Consider the following 16,215-nt stretch of genomic DNA (forward strand, 5'->3'; position numbering starts at 1 on the left):
ACTCATGAAGCTGGTTGAGAGAATGCCAAGAGTATGCAAAGCTGCTGTCAAGGCAAAGGGTGGCTACTTTGAAGAATCTCAAATATAACATATATTTTGATTTGTTTAACAGTAATAGTAAAAATAAAATAAAAAACTAGAATGAGTAGGTGTATCTAATCTTTTGAATGGTACTGTACTTGTGAAACATGTTGTTACCCCCATGGACTGATCTCAGATTTGTATTTTACCTCCTAATGGTCATGGTAAGGATACAGTGGGGTAATTTGATCCTAGATCTGCACATGGGGCCAACCTGCATCTCTATAAGGACACCAGCGAATAAACAGTGTGTGCCACTGCATTTGGGCTGTTCTATGGAAGAGGTCAGGAAGCTCACCCATTCATTTTGGTTTCTCTGACTAAGCAGGAAGTACCTTTGTGCTCAGCCCTCACTGATTGGCTGTGGTGATGAGAGACATGTACTGCATTACTATTGGAGTTGTAGATAGAGAGGGGGGGGGATAGGGGGAGGGATGGAGGAAGGGAACAGAGAGCTATGCCGACTATTTATCCATGTGACATTGCAGTCTTTCACAATTGCCTCCTCACCGTACTCACACACACACATACACGCTCAGCAGTCACACACACAAATACACACACACACAGGCTCTCTCCCTATCCCAAGACTTGCCAGCCCTATTGGAGGCAATGGTATTTTCACTACGGATGGAGTGGGTTGGCCAGTGGCCTCGTTAACCTGAAGTGCTGAGAGGATGGAAACCAGGAGATGATCTGGATGAAGCCGGCTGCTGGTGGTTGCTTGGGGAGAAAATAGAAACAAAGGCCTCATTAAAGGATTTCAAATGTTAAAGAATTAGTTGGGTGGTGGTTTGACTACTGTAGATGTTTGTTGTCAGCTGTGACATTAATGTCCTGAAATTTCAAGCAAAACTTTGAGAGGATGAATATGCTTTTTCTGATGAAAGTTCCAGACAAAGTACAGTAGTTAAATAGCCCCTAAACCCCGAGCAACCTTACAACCCCCACTGACGATAGGGACATATTCCCTTTCATAGCTTTAGATTATACGGTACAAACTCAGTCGTGTGTACATGAATAATGAGTAGAATGAATGAGTAGTGAGACATGCTCAGGGGTGGGTTCTTAGTCCCCTCCTGTACTCCCTATTCACCCACGACTGGATGGCCACGCACGACTCCAATACCATCACCACCGGAGGGTAAAGTCTTGGACCAAAAGGCTCCTGAACAGCTTCTACCCCTAAGCCCTTACACTGCTGAACAGTTAATAAAATGGGTACCTGACTATTTATATTGACCCCGTTCTTTTGCACTGATTCTCTTGCATTGGCTTTATGCACACTCACCGGATACTACTCAAACATACTACACTGACACTCCAACACACACACACACACACACACACACACACACACACACACACACACACACACACACTCCATATGCTCACACACATAAAACCCACACTTATATGCATATTGACGCCACACACTCACACAGACACACTTTCACACTATTTCACACTCTTCACATACACCGATGCTACTCTGTTTATTGTCTATCCTGATTTGCCTAGTCACTTTTACCCCTTCCTACATGTGCATATTACCTCAATTACCTCAATTGCCTCGTACCCCTACACATTGACTCGGTACGGGTACTTATTGTATATAGCCTCGTTGTTGTTATTTAATTGTGTTACTATTTCCTTTTTTTGTGCAAATTTTTCATACTTTTTTAACTCTGCAATGTTGGGAAAAGGCTCACAAGAAAGCATTTTACGGTAAAGTCTACACCTGTTGTATTTGGCACATGTGACAAATACATTTGATTTGCTGCAACTAAACATGTCAATATGTGACTGCTGACACTGGTTATTATCAGTACCCCTCAATAACAACAGTTGTCTGACGCAACTGGCCTGGCTGCCTGCAGGTCTGCTCTACCGGTTGGGCCCTTAGTGTTCGACAGCTGAACCCTGTCTGTCTGAAGCTGCAGACATGTTGTTCAGCTGCAGAAATAGTCCTACCAGATAAGAGGAATGTAGTAAACAGATACCAGTCATGTTTTAATCCTTAAAGTCTGTATAATTGGAATGAGTTTGCACTACAAAGTCTGTCAGCAAAGGAGAGAGGGGAGATGTTAGTTAGGACTATATAAACCCCATTTTGAAGCCAGTTTATGCTTCTTGGCCTCAATTCAGTGAATCACACTTTTGTTTTTCTTTTTCTTTTTACCCTTTAGGAGGTTAGAAGCTGACAATTGTCCAGTCTGTTCAATCTCCCCCAACTCCACACTCCCCATCTCCACCACCCAACCCCAAGTATTTTTACAGCAGACAAGCAGGAAAGGGATTCTTTGTACAAAAACATGCAATAAATACATTTTCCATGCAAAACGGAGGAACTTGGCTGAATTGTGTAACATTGTGTAACCCAGCTGAGGCCACTTCACTGGCAATGGTCCCTCTAGTCTAAACTGCCGCGCAGAAGAACTATCACGCCACGCAGAGAGGCGTGATTGAACTTCACTGAGTTCACCCAATTTAATTTGCACTATATAGATCACTGTTTTTTCTGTGATCGAATCAACATTATGTCAGCCCCTTTTCAATGCTAAAAACCAAAACAAATCTATATTTGCAAGATTTAGTCTATGATTTTGTTGTTGGGAGAGCCAGAGCGCAGCAGAGTATAATTATATTGGCGGGGGTAGCCCATGAGCGGTCTTTCAGTCACCTGCGAGCGAATGCGCTTTTCAGATCAGTTCATATCAGAGTGCCGCGCGTGTGCACATTGGTTGATATTCTTTGCTCGTTAGCGAGCTATTAGCCCAGTTATAGCTAAATATAGGTCGGCAATGGGGAGTTTCTGATTCCTACAAGAGTACAAAACATGTATTCAGGTAAAAAGCTTATGTCTTAATTAAAATCAAATGTTATTTTACACATGTGCCGAATACAACCTTACAGTGAAATGCTTACTTACAAGCCCTTAACCAACAATGTAGTTTCAAGAAAAATACAACAACAAAAAAAGAAATATTAGTAACAAATTATTAAAGAGCAGCAGTAAAATGACAATAATATACATGGGTTACTGGTATAGAGTCAATGTGCAGCACCGGTTAGTCAAGGTAGTTGAGGTAATATGTACATGTAGGTAGAGTTATTATAGTGACTATGCATAGATAATAAACAGAGAGTAGCAGCAGCGTAAAAGAGTTTGGGTAGCCATTTGATTAGATGTACAGGAATCTTGTGATTTGGGGGTAGAAGCTGTTTAGAAGCTTCTTGGACCTAGACTTGGCGCTCCGGTACCACTTGCCAAGCAGTAACAGAGAGAACAGTCTATGACTAGGGTGGCTGGAGTCTTTGACAATTTTTAGGGCCTTCCTCTGACACCGCCTGGTATAGAGGTCATGGATGGCAGGAAGCTTGGCCCCAGTGATGTACTGGGCTGTACGCATTACACTTTGTAGTGCCTTGCGGTCCGAGGCCGAGCAGTTGCCATACCAGGCAGTGATGCAAACAGTCAGGATGCTCTCGATGGTGCAGCTGTAGAATATTTTGAGGATTTGAGGACCCATGCCAAATATTTTCAGTCTCTTGAGGGGGAATAGGTTTTGTCGTGCCCTCTTCACGACTGTCTTGGTGTGTTTGGATCATGTTAGTTTGTTGGTGATGTGGACAACAAGGAACTTGAAACTTTCAACCTGTTCCACTACAGCCCTGTTGATGAGAATGCGGGTGTGCTCGATCCTCCTTTTCCTGTAGTTCACAATCATCTCCTTTGTCTTGATCGCATTGAGGGAGAAGTTGTTGTTGTTGTTGTCCTGGCACCACAGGTCTCTGTGGACCTCCTCCATATAGGCTGCCTTGTGGTTGTCGGGGACCAGGCTTACCACTGTTGTGTCATTGGCAAACTAAATGGGTAGTGTTGTATTTTGAGACAGGCTTGAATATGCAAATAAGCTAATGGGCAGAGGGGTAGCCTACATTGTCTAATTCTCTTTAAGGTAATAATAGTAGATTTTATTTTGTAAAGTGGTTTCTTGCATCGGAATTTAAAACAAAAATCCAGAAAATCACAGAGTATGATTTTTAAGTAATTAATTTGCTTTTTATTGCATGACATAAGTATTTGATACATCAGAAAAGTATAACTTAATATTTGGTAGAGAATCCTTTGTTTGCAATTACAGAGATCATACGCATCCTGTTGTTCCTGACCAGGTTTGCAAACGCTGCAGCAGGGATTTTGGCCCACTCCTCCATACAGACCTTCTCCAGATCCTTCAGGTTTCGGGGCTGTCGCTGGGCAATATGGACTTTCAGCTCCCTCCAAAGATGTTCTATTGGGTTCAGGTCTGGAGACTGGCTAGGCCACTCCAGGACCTTGAGATGCTTCTTACGGAGCCACTCCTTAGTTGCCCTGGCTGTGTGTTTCGTGTCGTTGTCATGCTAGAAGATCCAGCCACGACCCCTCTTCAATGCTCTTACTGAGGGAAGGAGGTAGTTGGCCAAGATCTCGCGATACATGGCCCCATCCATTCTCCCCGCAATACGGTGCAGTCGTCCTGTCCCCTTTGCAGAAAAGCATCCCCAAAGAATGATGTTTCCACCTCCATGCTTCACGGTTAGGATTGTGTTCTTGGGGTTGTACTCATCCTTCTTCTTCCTCCAAACACGGCGAGTGGAGTTTAGACCAAAAAGCTCTATTTTTGTCTCATCAGACCACATGACCTTCTCCCATTCCTCCTCTGGATCACCCAGATGGTCATTGGCAAACTTCAGACGGGCCTAGACATGCGCTGGCTTGAACAGGGGGACCTTGCGTTTGCTGCAGGATTTTAATCCATGACGGCGTAGTGTGTTACTAATGGTTTTCTTTGAGACTGTGGTCCTAGCTCTCTTCAGGTCATTGACCAGGTCCTGCCATGTAGTTATGGGCTGATCCCTCACCTTCCTCAAGATCATTGATGCCCAACGAGGTGAGATCTTGCATGGAGCCCCAGACCGAGGGTGATTGACCATCATCTTGAACTTCTTCCATTTTCTAATAATTGCGCCAACAGTTGTTGCCTTCTCACCAAGCTGCTTGCCTATTGTCCAGTAGCCCATCCCAGCCTTGTGCAGGTCTACAATTTTATCCCTGATGTCCTTACACAGCTCTCTGGTCTTGGCCATTGTGGAGAGGTTTTGGTCTGTTTGATTGAGTGTGTGGACAGGTGTCTTTTATACAGGTAACGAGTTCAGACAGGTGCAGTTAATACAGGTAATGAGTGGAGAACAGGAGGGCTTCTTAAAGAAAATCTAACAGGTCTGTGAGAGCCGGAATTCTTACTGGTTGGTAGGTGATCAAATACTTATGACATGCAATAAAATGCAAATTAATTACTTAAAAATCATACACTGTGATTTTCTGGATTTTTTAAATTCCGTCTCTCACAGTTGGAGTGTACCTATGATAAAAATGACAGACCTCTACATGCTTTGTAAGTAGGAAAACCTGCAAAATCGGTAGTGTATCAAATACTTGTTCTCCCCACTGTATGTGCATCACACAGGTCATTGAAGCTACTTTGGATTTTTGTTGTTGTTGTTGTTGTTGCTCAAGACATGTATAATCACCACGAGACCTTATCTATAAGACCCCAAATGCCGCATGAAACATGAAGAGGGGGCGATATCAATATTTACATTCTAGGAGAGTTCTACTCCTCCTTTTTTTCACATTCCTTTTATTGGTCATGTCACGTTAATTTCACAACAGTGCAAAGTCCTTTATTTGTTTCGGACAATAAGGGATACTAATCAAACTGGCTATAATTGCTCTAAAGTAATAGTTTTTCCGAGGCGTCGGTCTGAAAAGCCCTCAATCCCTCCCAGACTAGGGAGGATGTGCAGCTTCAGGGTTTTCATCTAGAACTCCTGTCCTCTCTGCAAACAACCCCAGAAGCCCTGTGTGTGTGAAGCCTTATCGCTGCTTTCGGTGTCCAACCACCGACAAGAGAGTAGTCTAGAGAGCTGTGAGCCAGAGTGGGTGTTGGCTTGCTCTCTCTCTCTTGCTCTCTCTCTCTTTCGCTCTCTTTCTCTATCCCTCTCTGTCTCCCTCTCTCTTCATGTGAGCCTCTCTTCACTTAATTTGCGTCTCTCTACTTCTCTCTCTCTCTCTCTCTCTCTCTCTCTCTCTCTCTCTCACTCTCTCTCTCTCACTCTCTCTCTCTCTCTCACAAGACAGAATGGTGACTAATGCTGGCGGCAAGCCAGGCCGGTATTTACATGTCAGTGAAGGGAAAGGGGAAAACAGGAACCGGTCTGAACCAGCGCGCGCCGACTCTCAGGGGAAGTCCAACCCACTCCCTCCTTTGTCTCTCTCTCTCTCTCTCTCTCTCGCTCTCTCTCTCCCTATCTCTCTTTCTGACTCAGACGAGGACTGGCTGAACTTTTCCTCAAGCACCCCGTTACATTCTGTCTCCTGTAAAAGGACCCGGGTATACATTCCTGAGAAGTGGGTCCATCTTCTCCCAAGGCAGTTCAATGATGATGAAAATGCATGCATGGGGATCGGAGCACCACAGGGCGTCCATGACAGGTGTTTTCACCACAGTTACATAAGGCGGTCAGGAGGTGTCATGGGCATGTCATATGTATTGATTATCATAAGGCATGCATACTTGACATGAGTACATATCTACACATACCTACGCTGAGAAGAACCATATGTACTGGATGGGGTGTAGTGGATACACCTCATATGGGTCAGGGCACTGGCGTATCCGCCCTCACCCTCCCTGCAGCCGCAAGATGGGGCCCACAGTCTCTGGGGGGGGAATGTGTAGAATAGCAGAAAATTAGCTTTAACATGCTAAATTCTCTTAGCCTCATTGGAAAATGTGTAGAATAGCATGATATTAGTTATAAAACTGCACATTTTTCTCTGCCCAATGGCAATATGTGTAGAATTGCAGGATATTAGCAACATTTTCTCAGCCTCATTTCAAAATGTGTAGACAAGCAGGACGTTAGCTATGAAACTGCAAATGTTTCTCTTTGTCCCTTGGCAATATCAGTAGAATTGTAGGTAATTCGCTTTAAAACAGCAACATTTCTCTCAGCCTCATGGCAAAAGGTGTAGGCAAGCATGAGATTAGCTATAAAACTGCACATTTTTCTCTTTGTCCATGGCAAAATGTGTAGAATTGTTTCCCCATAGAAAAAATAAAAAAATAAAACCAATATATATATATATATATATATATAAACTCAGCAAACTAAGAAATGTCCTCTCACTGTCAACTGTGTTTATTTTCAGCAAACTTAACATGTGTAAATATTTGTATCAACATGACAAGATTCAACAAATGAGACATAAACTGAACAGGTTCCACAGACATGTGACTAAAATAAACAGAATAATGTGTCCCTGAACAAAGGGGGGGTCAAAATCAAAAGTAACAATCAGTATCTGGTGTGGCCACCAGCTGCATTACATACAGCAGTGCATCTCGTCCTTATGGACTGCACCAGATTTGCCAGTTCTTGCTGTGAGATGTTACCCCACTCTTCCACCAAGGCACCTGCAAGTTCCCAGACATTTCTGGGGGGAATGGCCCCAGCCCTCACCCTCCAATCCAACAGGTCCCAGACGTGTTCAATGGGATTGAGTTCCGGGCTCTTCGCTGGCTATGACAGAACACTGACATTCCTGTCTTGCAGGAAATCACGCACAGAATGAGCAGTATGGCTGGTGGCATTGTCATGCTGGAGGGTCATGTCAGGATGAGCCTGCAGGAAGGGTACCACATGAGGGAGGAGAATGTCTTCCCTGTAACGCACAGCATTGAGATTGCCTGCAATGAGAACAAGCTCAGTCCGATGATGCTGTGACACACCGCCCCAGACCATGACGGACCCTCCACTTCCAAATCGATCCCACTCCAGAGTACAGGCCTCGGTGTAACACTCATTCCTTCGACGATAAACGCGGACCATCACCCCTGGTGAGACAAAACCGTGACTCGTCAGTGAAGAGCTCTTTTTGCCAGTTCTGTCTTGTCCAGCGACGGTGGGTTTGTACCCATAGGAAACTTTGTTGCCGGTGATGTCTGGTGAGGACCTGCCTTACAAGAGGCCTACAAGCCCTCAGTCCAGCCTTTCTCAGCCTATTGGGGACAGTCTGAGCACTGATGGAGGGATTGTGCGTTCCTGGTGTAACTTGGGCAGCTTGTTGTTGTCATCCTGTACCTCTCCGGCAGGTGTGATGTTACACGTGGTCTGCCAATGCGAGGACGATCAGCTGTCCATCTTGTCACCCTGTAGCACTGTCTTAGGCGTCTCACAGTACGGACATTGCAATTTATTGCCCTGGCCACATCTGTAGCCCTCATGCCTCTCTGCAGCATGCCTAAGGCACGTTCACGCAGATGAGCAGGGACCCTGGGCATCTTTCTTTTGGTGTTTTTCAGAGTCAGCAGAAAGGCCTCTTTAGTGTCCTAAGTTTTCATAACTGTGGCCTTAATTGCCTACCGTCTGTAAGCTGTTAGCGTCTTAACGACCTTTCCACAGGTGTTCATTCATTGTTTATGGTTCATTGAACAAGCATGGGAAACAGTGTTTAAACCCTTTACAATGAAGATCTGTGAAGTTATTTGGATTTTTATGAATTATCTTTGAAAGACAGGTTCCTGAAAAAGGGACATTTCTTTTTTTGCTGAGTTTATGTACTGAACAAAAATATAAATGTAGGGCCTCCTGGGTGGCGCAGTGGTTACGGGCTGTGCCACCAGAGACTCTGGGTTCGCGCCCAGGCTCTGTCGCAACCGGCCGTGACCGGGAGGTCCGTGGGGCAATGCACAATTGGCCTAGCGTCGTCCGGGTTAGGGTGGGTTTGGCAGGTAGGGATATCCTTGTCTCATCGCCCACCAGCGACTCCTGTGGCGGGCCAGGCGCAGTGCACGCTAACCAAGGTTGCCAGGTGCACGGTGTTTCCTCCGACATATTGGTGCGGCTGGCTTCCGGGTTGGATGCGCACTGTGTTAAAAAGCAGTGCAGCTTGGTTGGGTTGTGTATCGGAGGACGCATGACTTTCTACCTTCGTCTCTCCCGTACGGGAGTTGGAGCGATGAGACAAGATAGTAGCTACTAACAATTGGATACCACAAAATTGGGGAGAAAAAGGGGTAAAATTGCAAACAAAAAAACACAAAATATATACATATATATATATATATATATATATATATACAAATATATACAAATGTAACATGTAACAATTTCAAAGATTTTACTGTTACAGTTCATAGAAGGAAATCAGTCAATTGAATTCAATTCATTAGGCCCTAATCTATGGATTTCACATGAATGGGAAGGGGCGCAGCCATCCACTGGGGAGCCAGGCCCAGCCAATTGGAATGAGTTTTTCACCACAAAAGGACTTTATTACAGACAGAAATATTCCTCAGCACTTTATGTGTTCAGTGTATAAATATATATACAGTATATACAATTTGGAGAGGAGGGGTTTGCTCAGACCTTGCGGGGGGGGGGGGGGGGGGGGGGGGGGGCAGTGAAACTGCGGAACACGACTGGGGTGAGGGGGTGTCATGGCTCTCGTCGTAATGAGGATCAGACCAAAGCGCAGCGTGGTAAGTGTTCATGATTTTATTTGATCACAAAACACTCTAACAAAATAAACAAGAGGGAAAACCAAAACAGTTCTGTAAGGTGCATAAACTATACGGAAAACAACTACCCACAAAATACAGGTGTGGAAAAGGCTGCCTAAGTATGATTCCCAATCAGAGACAACGATAGACAGCTGTCCCTGATTGAGAACCATACCCGGCCAAAACATAGAAATAAAGAAACTAGAATGCCCAACCTTGTCACACCCTGGCCTAACCAAAATAGAGAATAAAAGCCTCTCTATGGCCAGGGCGTGACAGGGGGTTTAAACATCCGCCCATGACTGCCCATGCTGTGGCTTCATTTGGTTTGGGAGTCATCTGCCGGCTATTTAGGGCACATTTACGCTTAAGATCTATATCAGGACATCATGATCATCAGCACAGAGATCACACTTGTCCAGTCCGGCAAATTGATTTCTCATCCTGACCATCTATGCATGTGTGGAGAGACTTCTCTTTTGGCCAGCTAGGATATGACACTAAATTATTTATTTCTGTCATACTGTATTTTGAAGGAAATAGGAGGAAAGGAAAAAATTTATAAGAATTAGAACATAGAGAAGTTATAGAGAAGAGAAGTTATTTGACATAGCATCAGAATAAATTACACTCAAATCAAATGTTTACAGCCCATTACTGCCTAACACGCAATGACAGCCAGGTTGGCGTTATGAAACCAATTGTCAGACTGAATAGAATCAGATTAAGTATCTGCAAGTAAGGGGACAGGGTCAGGCTGGTGCAAGCTGCTTCACACTACAGACAGTCAGGCTACAGACACCCACTACAGACAGTCATGCTACAGACACCCACTACAGACAGTCACACTACAGACACACACCTCGGACAGTCATGCTACAGACACCCACTACAGACAGTCAAGCTAAAGACATCCACTACAGACAGTCAGGCTACAGACACCCACTACAGACAGTCACGCTACAGACACCCACTACAGACAGTCAAGCTACAGACACCCACTACAGACAGTCAAGCTACAGACACCCACTACAGACAGTCACGGTACAGACACCCAATACAGAGAGTCACACTACAGACACCCACTACAGACAGTCACGCTACAGACACCCACTACAGACAGTCAAGCTACAGACACCCACTACAGACAGTCAAGCTACAGACACCCACTACAGACAGTCACGCTACAGACACCCAATACAGAGAGTCACACTACAGACACCCACTACAGACAGTCACGTTACAGACACCCACTACAGACAGTCAAGCTACAGACACCCACTACAGACAGTCAAGCTACAGACACCCACTACAGACAGTCAAGCTACAGACACCCACTACAGACAGTCACAATACAGACACCCACCTAAACCAGTCACGCTATAGACACCCACTACAGACAGTCACGCTACAGACACCCACTACAGACAGTCAAACTACAGACACCCACTACAGACAGTCATGCTACAGACACCCACTACAGACAGTCAGGCTACAGACACCCACTACAGACAGTCATGCTACAGACACCCACTACAGACAGTCAAGCTAGAGACACCCACTACAGACAGTCAGGCTACAGACACCCACTACAGACAGTCACGCTACAGACACCCACTACAGACAGTCAAGCTAAAGAAACCCACTACAGACAGTCAAGCTACAGACATCCACTACAGACAGTCAGGCTACAGACACCCACTACAGACAGTCATGCTACAGACACCCACTACAGACAGTCAGGCTACAGACACCCACTACAGACAGTCATGGTACAGACACCCACTACAGACAGTCGAGCTACAGACACCCACTACAGACAGTCAGGCTACAGACACGCACTACAGACAGTCAAGCTACAGACACCCACTACAGACAGTCACGCTACAGACACCCACTACAAACAGTCAAGCTACAGACACCCACTACAGACAGTCACGCTACAGACACCCACTACAGAGGTCCACACTACAGACACCCACTAGAGACAGTCAAGTTACAGACACCCACTACAGACAGTCAAGCTACAGACACCCACTACAGACAGTCAAGCTACAGACACACACTACAGACAGTCACACTGCAGACACCCACCTAAACCAGTCACGCTATAGACACCTACTACAGACAGTCAAGCTACAGACACCCACCTAAACCAGTCACACTACAGACACCCACTACAGACAGTCAAGCTACAGACACCCACTACAGACAGTCACGCTACAGACACCCACTACAGACAGTCACACTACAGACACCCACCTAAACCGGTCACTCTACAGACACCCACTACAGACAGTCAAGCTACAGAAACCCACCTCGGACAGTCATGCTACAGACACCCACTACAGACAGTCAAGCTAAAGACACCCACTACAGACAGTCACGCTACAAACACCCACTACAGACAGTCAAGCTACAGACATCCACTACAGACAGTCAAGCTACAGACACCCACTACAGACAGCCAAGCTACAGACACCCACTACAGACACCCACTACAGACAGTCAAGCTAAACACCCACTACAGACAGTCAAGCTACAGACACCCACTACAGACAGTCACACTACAGACACACACCTAAACCGGTCACTCTACAGACACCCACTACAGACAGTCACGCTACAGACACCCACTACAGACAGTCAAGCTACAGACACCCACTACAGACAGTCATGCTACAGACACCCACTACAGACAGTCACGCTACAGACACCCACTACAGACAGTCAGGCTACAGACACCAACTACAGACAGTCATGCTACAGACACCCACTACAGACAGTCAAGCTATAGACACCCACTACAGACAGTCACACTACAGACACCCACCTAAACCGGTCACTCTACAGACACCCACTACAGACAGTCAAGCTACAGACACCCACTACAGACAGTCATGCTACAGACACCCACTACAGACAGTCAAGCTACAGACACCCACTACAGACAGTCACGCTACAGACACCCACTACAGACAGTCACGCTACAGACAGTCACGCTACAGACACCCACTACAGACAGTCAAGCTACAGACACCCACTACAGACTGTCACGCTACAGACACCCACTACAGAGAGTCACACTGCAGACACCCACTACAGACAGTCACGTTACAGACACCCACTACAGACAGTCAAGCTACAGACACCCACTACAGACAGTCACACTACAGACACCCACCTAAACCACTCACGCTACAGACACCTACTACAGACAGTCAAGCTACAGACACCCACCTAAACCAGTCACACTACAGACAACCACTACAGACAGTCAAGCTACAGACACCCACTACAGACAGTCACGCTACAGACACCCACTACAGACAGTCACACTACAGACACCCACTACAGACAGTCACACTACAGACACCCACTACAGACAGTCAAGCTACAGACACCCACTACGGACAGTCAAGCTACAGACACCCACTACAGACAGGCAAACTGCAGACACCCACCTAAACCAGTCACGCTATAGAAACCTACTACAGACAGTCAAGCTACAGACACCCACCTAAACCAGTCACACTACAGACACCCACTACAGACAGACAAGCTACAGACACCCACTAAAGACAGTCACGCTACAGACACCCACTACAGACAGTCAAGCTACAGACACCCACTACAGACAGTCAAGCTACAGACACCCACTACAGACAGTCACACTAAAGACACCCACCTAAACTGGTCACTCTACAGACACCCACTACAGACAGTCACGCTACAGACACCCACTACAGACAGTCAAGCTACACACACCCACTACAGACAGTCATGCTACAGACACCCACTACAGACAGTCAAGCTACAGACACCCACTACAGACAGTCAGGCTACAGACACCCACTACAGACAGTCACGCTACAGACACCCACTACAGACAGTCAAGCTAAAGAAACCCACTACAGACAGTCACGCTACAGACACCCACTACAGACAGTCAAGCTACAGACACCCACTACAGACAGTCAAGCTACAGACACCCACTACAGACAGTCACACTACAGACACACACCTAAACTGGTCACTCTACAGACACCCACTACAGACAGTCACGCTACAGACACCCACTACAGACAGTCAAGCTACAGACACCCACTACAGACAGTCATGCTACAGACACCCACTACAGACAGTCACGCTACAGAAACCCACTACAGACAGTCAGGCTACAGACACCCACTACAGACAGTCATGCTACAGACACCCACTACAGACAGTCAAGCTACAGACACCCACTACAGACAGTCAAGCTACAGACACCCACTACAGACAGTCACGCTACAGACACCCACTACAGAGAGTCACACTACAGACACCCACTACAGACAGTCACACTACAGACACCCACTACAGAGAGTCACACTACAGACACCCACTACAGACAGTCACGTTACAGACACCCACTACAGACAGTCAAGCTACAGACACCCACTACAGACAGTCACGCTACAGACACCCACCTAAACCAGTCACGCTATAGACACCTACTACAGACAGTAAAGCTACAGACACCCTCCTAAACCAGTCACGCTATAGACACCCACTACAGACAGTCAAGCTACAGACACCCACCTAAACCAGTCACGCTATAGACACCTACTACAGACAGTCAAGCTACAGACACCCTCCTAAACCAGTCACGCTATAGACACCTACTACAGACAGTCAAGCTACAGACACCCACTACAGACAGTCACGCTACATAAAACCACTACAGACAGTCAAGCTACAGACACCCACCTAAACCAGTCACGCTATAGACACCTACTACAGACAGTCAAGCTACAGACATCCACTACAGACAGTCAAGCTACAGACAACCACCTGAAGTATGTGACATAGGCTTTGAAAAAGCTCATGTGAATAGGTTACCAGTGTGGCAAGTGCCACTGACTGCTGCTGAGCTTTCTTGACTTGGACATTCATTTTTGCCTACACTTGGCTAACCTTTGTTTAACAAGCTAAACAGCTGCTCTTAGCGAAAATGTTTTTAGAGTTACCTAGCTAATAGGTTATGTTAGAGTTTACACTTCCTCTTCCAATTATTATGTGGGGAGGTCAAAATAATGAAAAACTATCTACTAAATCAATTGATTTTAAAATGTTGACTACTGTTGACTACTTCCGCCATTATCGTTCACCATCATACGATAAGACAAGACAGCACATTTTTGGGTTCCCTGGGTCGGCGGTTTGCCTGAGAGGGGGTCCCTGGGTCGCCGGTTTGCCTGAGAGGGGTCCCTGGGTCGGCGGTTTGCCTGAGAGGGGGTCCCTGGGTCGGCGGTTTGTCTGAGAGGAGGTCCCTGGGTCAGCGGTTTGCCTGAGAGGGGGTCCCCGGGTCGCCGGTTTGCCTGAGAGGGGATCCCTGGGTCACCGGTTTGCCTGAGAGGGGGTCCCTGGGCAAGAAAAGGTTGACAACCCCTGCACTAGGACCTTCGTCAGGTCATTTCAACAATAAATTACCAGTCTGTAAATAGCTATACACCCGCTTGTGTCAACATATGCATGTAGAATGATGTACATGTGCATGTGGGTATTCTATGGAATTCCCAAAGTTACGTCTTGATAGAGAAGGCAAAGCTGTCTTACAAGATAATGATTGCACAGTGGTAGAGTAGAACGCTACTTCTGTTTCTGGTTTATATGGCTTAAGGATCCAGGTTAAACATTGTAATTGGATTTAGAATTAGGCCACTGGAGGAGGCCGTGTTAAGGGAGAGGTTACGACCTTTGCTCTCACCTCATAACTCAGGCGAGAGCTTCACCGTGGTGAGGGGCATTCATTACCCCACTGCACTGTGGGATAGACCCCAGTCCAGAGCCTCCACTCCATGCTGATTCAGAGTTTTTATAACCCGTGACCAAAGAGCCGTAAACTACCAGTGTCACGAATTCCCCTGCAGAGCATGTTCCTCGTTGCACCAGGGACCGCCTTTAAGGGAACACAACACACAAAAATCTGATTTGGTGTGTTGTGATTTAGTGTTCGAACAGTGAAGGACGGCTACAGGTTTCACTTTTGGTCACTATAACTGTGATCCCTTTTTGGTTTGAGACAGAAGACATAGGGGACACACTGTAACTGAGGAAGTTCAAAATGTAGCATAGATTCCCAAAACAAACTCTCATGATCACGTAAGCTTGACTTATCATACATACAGTGGAATAGCATTTAACAAGAACATCCATTTTGACCAGTTTGAAGTGGTTAAAATGAAATTCAAGCAAAACAGCCTGGACTCTTTCTTTATCACTAAAGTCTTTCCCAGCAAAGCAAAAACACAGAAAAACAATAGAGTATCCCTCCTTGCTGCTCCTTACAACGCTCTCCCAGCAAACCACACTTCCAACAGGAGTCCCCAAACGACAGCAGGCACTATTTGAGCTGAACAGCTGTGTCAGTGACCATCCCCACCCCCCTCCTCGGTGGGGACCCTTCTCTCACAAGCTCCCCATTCACAGACCTCAAGACAATCCCACTTGCAAACACAGAGAGGGGAGTGACTGC

This window comes from Oncorhynchus mykiss, chromosome 1, assembly GCF_013265735.2.
Source record: "Oncorhynchus mykiss isolate Arlee chromosome 1, USDA_OmykA_1.1, whole genome shotgun sequence".
NCBI lineage: Eukaryota > Metazoa > Chordata > Actinopteri > Salmoniformes > Salmonidae > Oncorhynchus > Oncorhynchus mykiss.